The sequence below is a fragment of the Olea europaea genome, chromosome 6 (assembly GCF_002742605.1).
Source record: "Olea europaea var. sylvestris chromosome 6, O_europaea_v1, whole genome shotgun sequence".
Classification (NCBI taxonomy): domain Eukaryota; kingdom Viridiplantae; phylum Streptophyta; class Magnoliopsida; order Lamiales; family Oleaceae; genus Olea; species Olea europaea.
In genome coordinates, this window is record NC_036242.1 from 26,196,728 (window position 1) to 26,203,822 (window position 7,095).

Sequence of the window (7,095 nt, forward strand, 5' to 3'; positions counted from 1 at the left end):
AGTTTTGAACCATAGGTTAAGGAAACCTATTTGCACAAAAGATCTTTATCCTAGAGCTCCTAGAGTTTTAGACTTAATAGAGTGAGGTACACTCTTATTTTTAGAAGAGGAAACGATATGAGAATTTGTTTAATTAAAGCCTACGCCTTTCATATTTCCAGCTGGTTTATTCAATTCAAGCATGTTGTCAAGCTTCTTAGAACCACTATAAAAAGATTGAAGTTGGGCATTAAGCACTTTTTGTCAGAGCTATACTAAATAGGATTTTATTGGCCAAAGGAATTAGGTTATCAACTATTTGGGTTGAAGCATATTCGGCCATGGCTATTCACTGCATTACCAGGGGTGGAAGACCATGGAAGATTTAGAAAACTCTTAGACACATCAGAGATCTCATCTCATTCGATAGAGATATGGTTTCCCACATCAACAAAGAGGGGAACCGGGTTGTAAACTAGCTTGCTTCAAAGGGTTGGGATCACCAACACTATCAGGAGTATGGACCATACAACCTACCACGACACATTAGGATACTGGTACAGATCAACAGACATGGACTGCCTAGTGTTGGACGTTTGTAGCTTATGTTCCTTTTCTACTTTAATTCCATTGTATAGGGAAGTAGTACTCCCCTATTTATTGCATTAATTTCTTTTTTATTTTCTTGTCTCATTTTTGCTTTTTTTTGGAGATCAAGTTTATGTTTCCCTCATTTTTTATATTCTTAATTTTTATTATATATATGGTTGGGGAACATCGACTCCTATCGACCTTCCTCGTTGGACCCTAAAAAGTCACTAAGGATATGTGAATGTCTTTATTAAAAAAGTAATAAACTCAAGGTCATGCAATTTCTTATAGGCATAGTTATTCAACTTTTTCTTTTTTCATTTATCTTAAGGCATTCCTCATATAATTCATCAAAAGCATCATAGATTTTCCTATCATCTTTTGATTCTTCTTGTGAAAAGTCAGATTGCTCTTTGTCCTCGTCTCTCTCATTCTTCTCTACAAGTTTACTCTTAACCACAGAGGCAAATACCATATCATTGAGAGTGCCCCATGCACTCTCATTTTGATTATCGAAATTCGACTCATTATCAATGAGAGTAACATTCATGGACTTATCTATGATTTTCTCATAACTTGGGCACTTATATTTAACATATACATACCCTTCGTACTTATGACACCTCACGAAATGAGACCTCTTCTTGGCATCTCTAGTATCACTCTTCTCTCTCTTTTTATTTTTACTAGAGTTATGCTTATACTTATCAAGAAGTTTTTTATTATTCCTAAGGAATTTCTTAAATTTTCTAGTAAGGTAGGCAAACTTCATTTTTTAGGGTATGATCATCAGCCTGATCGCTAGTCTCTTCCTTAACAGTGTTTTAATTAGATTGGGGTAAGCTAAGTTTATATGCTTGCAGAGATCCCATAAGTTCATCTATCTTAATTGTATTTAGGTCCTTGTTTTCTTTTACAGCAGTAACCTTAAGTCTAAATCTCTTATATATGGATCTCCTAACTTTCCTCATAATCTTGGCATCAGGGATTTGCTCACCTAGATTGAAAATAAAGTTCATCACTTAGTTTAACATAGAACTCATCCAAGAATTCATCATCACATCCTAGTTTCTTCAAAACATAGTGGTGACCATCTTTAATTTTGAGTTTTTAATGGTCATTGTTCCATCATGTGTGGTTTCTAGAATATTCCAAACTTCTTTCTCGGCCTCATACATAGATATCCATTTAAACTCTTTGAGGAAAATAGCCATAAAGATGGCATGGACACATCTACTATTTCAATTACACTGACTAAATCATCCATAGAACAAGATATTATTTGGTGTAACAATACTAGCAACAATGGTAGATGGGATGGTGCTACCCTTTTCTAGACTAACACAAAACCATTCATCCATTGACTTTAAAAAGGCTCTCATTCTAACCTTCCACTGGATTAATTGCTATCATCAAAATAAGGAGGGATGAAAAGTGATTGACTCATTTAGTTAAAATTGGGTCAAAGATCAAGTTAATAGCTCTAATACCAATTGGAAAAAAAAATCACGATAATCACGAGGTACTCCTTTGATACAAATTATTGGGGTTTCAACCTAAGCAAAATCTGGAGGTGTGTAATGCAAAATAATCAATAAAAAATAAAAAGTCACTTATTTATTATTTATAGATGACTAAGTATAATATCACATTTAAACTAGTGTGTAATGCAAAATAATCAATAAAAAATAAAAAGTCACTTATTTATTATTTATAGATGACTAAGTATAATATCACATTTAAACTAGTGTGTAATGCAAAATAATCAATAAAAAATAAAAAGTCACTTATTTATTATTTATAGATGACTAAGTATAATATCACATTTAAACTAAGTGTCAATCATGTAATATAGATCAAAAGTATTAAAGTGAATAACACTAAATTTGGTAACGAGGGAAACTTTGTTGAAAAACTATTCATAGGTATCAAAAATCCACGAGCAAACCTTGCCAAAAAGATCCACTAGAAAAATAACTTACAGTTGTTTCATACACAACTAAACCTTAGTAGATTCTAACCTTCCAAACCGTAAATCATCGAAGAACACTCCGATGTACAATCTATTAAATATACAATGGACCTCAAATTATAAACGACTGGGGAAACTTTAGTTAGAGTTGTAGTTCTCACAAAATAAATAAATAAGTAAATAAAATAAAATAAAATAAAAAAATGAAAGGTGAATAATGTTAGTTATAAGTGGTTCTCATTGCTAAATTTTGATATGACATTTTAATAGTATTAATTGATGGATCATCTTAATTAATATTATTCAAATGCTACATCTCTGTTTACTATAAGCACAATTTATAAATAATATTATTTTTATAGAAAACTCAAAACCTACGAACCATAAAAGAATTTACAGAATCAAGACAAATGATGAATGAAACAAAAGATCGGGTAATAATATGAGAGTAAAAGAATTAGAAAGTAAGGAAGAAAGATAGATTGATAATATATCTTTTATTCAACTTAAGATAATGGAAAACTCTGCAATTACAGAATTTTTTGACAAATTTGATACAGAATGACAGCTGTCTTTCTGTATAAATTCTGTAGAAAAAATCTATATTTATAGCATCCTTCTAAAATAATTCGGGAAGTCTTTGATATTATTTTATTTTTAATTACTATATTGCTTTGGTTAATGAATTTATTTTTATTTTTTTAAATCTATAAGAGAAACTGTGTTTAGATTTTACAGTTGTTGTAGGCTAAAATTTAATATAATTGTTAAATTGAAGGTTAATTTATCTACTGATTTTTTTGCAATTGGTATGTTTTAGGTAAATCACGAACTTGGATTGATGACACGTGCGTTGAATCGAGGTCAAGAAATAAAGCGTGGGGAAAAGGAAGATGTTTTGGTCCTGATGTTCAATATTCATTTTTTCTAAAACTAATTTTTCAAACATGTTTAATGAGATTTGCAATTTTTATTAACCTTCAACAACATATTTCATCAAATTTTATCAAAATATATTAAAATTTTAATTTTATCTAAAAAAAAAATAAAAAAATGCCACACACTCTAAGAGGAGTGTGCGACAGCACAAAATTAATTCATGCAGCTGCACGGCTAAAGAATGATGAAAACCTACAGCCCAGACAAACATGTGGCCACGAGGCCTATTGAAGAACAAATAGCAGATTAGACAGCAGGTGCAATGTGCCGCACACAGGTAAGGAATGCAGATATATATACGGTCCAAAAATCAGAAACGGACATGTGATCTAATGGTTCAATTTCAAGGTTTTTTTTGGAACAAAAAAGCCCCATATACACACGAAACTTCTAGGACTTATTAGTGTTAAGACAATTTTGGAGAGAAAAATACCATTCAAGGGCTAGGTTTTGAAAAAATTCAAGAAAGAAGAAGGAATCAAGCCTTTTGTAAGATTGATTTTTGGGTTCTCTCTCTCTCTCTCTCTCTCTCTCTCTCTCTAATCAAAACAATGTTTTGAAAATCGATCCTGCCATCGACCCGAAAACGAGAAAGCCGTTGGTAATAAATAAATAAATTATATACCACAAAATTAACGAAATTAAGTTAATTTTTCAACTTAATTAATATATATATATATATTGAGAGAGAGAGAGAGAGACAAAAGCACCAACTAATGATTAAATTTGGGTACAATTAATTTTTATTTTTCATATGGTGAATTATTTAGTATTTTTATAGTATTTTATTGTGCCAATGTAATATTAGATGAAAGATCACGTAAAATGAATTGAAAATGAAAAATAATTTACACCAAGATGATTATGTCCTTTTTTTTTTTTTTTTTAAATATAACTACTAATTTCTAATTTATTCAACTTTTAATCTTTTATAATGGAAACATTATTTACAACTTACAAGAATGTACGGGAGTGGAATTTTTATAGTCAATTTACTGTACACACTCTACATTCCAAATCCCACATTGGAATTTCAATACAAAAGTTTTGATTTTGTACACTATAAATACATGGCAAACTAGAGGTCAAATTTTTCTTGGGCCTGATAATGCTTTCAATGTATTGGACCGAAAGTTGAAAACAAAAATTATTAAATCAAAACATATTAAACCGGAAAAAACAAGGAAAACAGCTTCCAGGCCTACAATTAACTGGGTTTAATGGATTGGATTACCGATTTTTTACTGGTTTGGAAACTGATAGGTTTTGGGCATTAATCGGACTGGATTTTGGACCGTTCCCGATTTTCTCGGTTGAACTGTTCTGTTGGTCTAATTTTCAAAATATTGAATCAAAATTTATTGACTATTCATACTTCAGAATTTATTATTATTATTATTATTATTATTATTATTATTATTGGCAAACAAACGATGTGTAGCTATGTACAAATGATAAATCCTAGTTAGATGCTTTGATTTTACCTATCAAGTTTTGACCTTTATTTTGATTTTATGTATCGCTTTCGCTATTATTTTTTTTGTGTTGATTCTTTGGGAAATTGATGAATTTGTTAATGGTAATAAGTCAAAGGTTTGATAGAAAATAGAAATATACTAATATGATTTTTGTGATCGTTGATTGGATCTCTTGGTAATTGATTTCACTTAGATAGATTTCAACTTACATAGAGATATAATATATTTACTTATTTAAATAGAATTAATTTTCCTCGAGAGAGGTTATCAATTAACTTAAAGAAATTTGGCACGATACACTTACAAAATATAGTTGAAATTTGAAAAACTATGGTAAGATTGTTAGACAAGAAACTTCTTATCAAATTAACTTTAAAACCTGTATTTTGGATTAATCACCGTTAATAAATTGAATTTACGTTTAGTAAAATTAATTTTTAGGTAAATAGTTTTCATGGGATCATTCTATATATCATTCATCGACATATTTTATTTTTAGAGTCCTCGATTGAATTTGGATTTAGTAAAATTATGGGATTGCTCTCAACTAAGATTTTAATGAATTTTAAAAGATTATAAATTCTCATAAATTTTGTGGATTTGAATAAATTCTTACAAATTCAAAAAGAATCTCATAAAAATGGTGAAATTTCAAAAAAAATTGGTAATATGTATTTTTAAACTTGAAATCCATCCAAAACTTATAAGATCCTTCCATTAATAAAAATTTTATAAATCCATTAGTTATTCGGAATACCTAAATTTTAAAGAATTTCATTAAAATTCATGAAAATATCAATTGAAGACACCTAAATTTAAAATGACTTTTAAAATCCATTACAATTTTAATTGAGAACATCTCCCTTAATTGTTAGATAAATAGTTTTCGTGGAATCGCTCTATATATCAATCGTCATTATATTTTTTTCTTTGTGTCCATACACTTTCTGATATTTTATGAATAAGATCTTGACTTTTTACAATTATTATTATTATATATATATATATATATATATATATATATATACTCTTGTATTTCAATTTTGAAATATAATTTATAGTTAGATTTGAGATTTGACAATGAAAAATGTACCAATTTCCGTCGATTGAACCAATTACCTATTGAAGTAGGGCTCTTAATGACTTAACTCTCACAAAATGTCACTCGCCCTCTAATTTAAAAGCAAAATGATTTAGAATTGTAGAATTCTTTTATTGGCACTACAATATATTAGGTAACGACCCAGAAGTGGCCTCTTTTTACTCAATAACTACCGATGCAAATGACCTCTGAAATTCTTTAACAGTAACTATTGACCTCACTTGTTGTAAGTTTGACATTGCCAACTTCTCCAACGTCCACAATCGTTTTGGTTTTGTACACTAGGACAAATCGTTACAGCCTACGGCCAAACTCCGACGTTGGGAGAGGTGACGGTAGACAATCCGTCGATCAAGTTAGTAGGGTGAAATATATAATTAGGCGTGAGACAAGTTTTAAACACAACAAAATAGGTTCACACTGGGGGTACTATGGAGAGTAAGATAGATAAGTGATAGTGTGGTTTGGGAGTTTAAACTTGCAATACCCTTCTATGGAACTATATTTGAGTTGTTATAGTGAAAGGTAACAAATGTGAGCCATTGAATGAATATACACTTGACTCCATCCTTGTGGCGGAACTTTCTTATAGATGTCAGTCAATCAATCATTTTAAGGCCACGTTGCATTGAGTGTTGTGATGGTGTTGTAGGCCTAGGCATGACACGTAATATTAGACTTGACTTATTTGATGGAGTAGAGTCGTTCATATAATGAGTTGTCAAATTATCCATTTGCAACAAGATCGTGTGAAGATCTTCTTTTAAGGGGCTTATACCGGTTCTTCTCAGTTGAAATTGCTCAACTATGGCCAACGGGTCCGGTCTGTCATATGGGTTCTGTCACTCATCGGCTCAGCCAAAATTGCCATGTCTTCAAAACGATGTGGAGTGCGGCCCCTGTACTTTTCTGCTGCATGACTTTGATTTGAGTATTGTGACAAGGCATAACAACAACCAAGGCTATTAGTTCATGAATCGATTTTAGCGAGAAATTAGGAAGCAAAGCAAACTCCAATTGACCAAGACAATTAA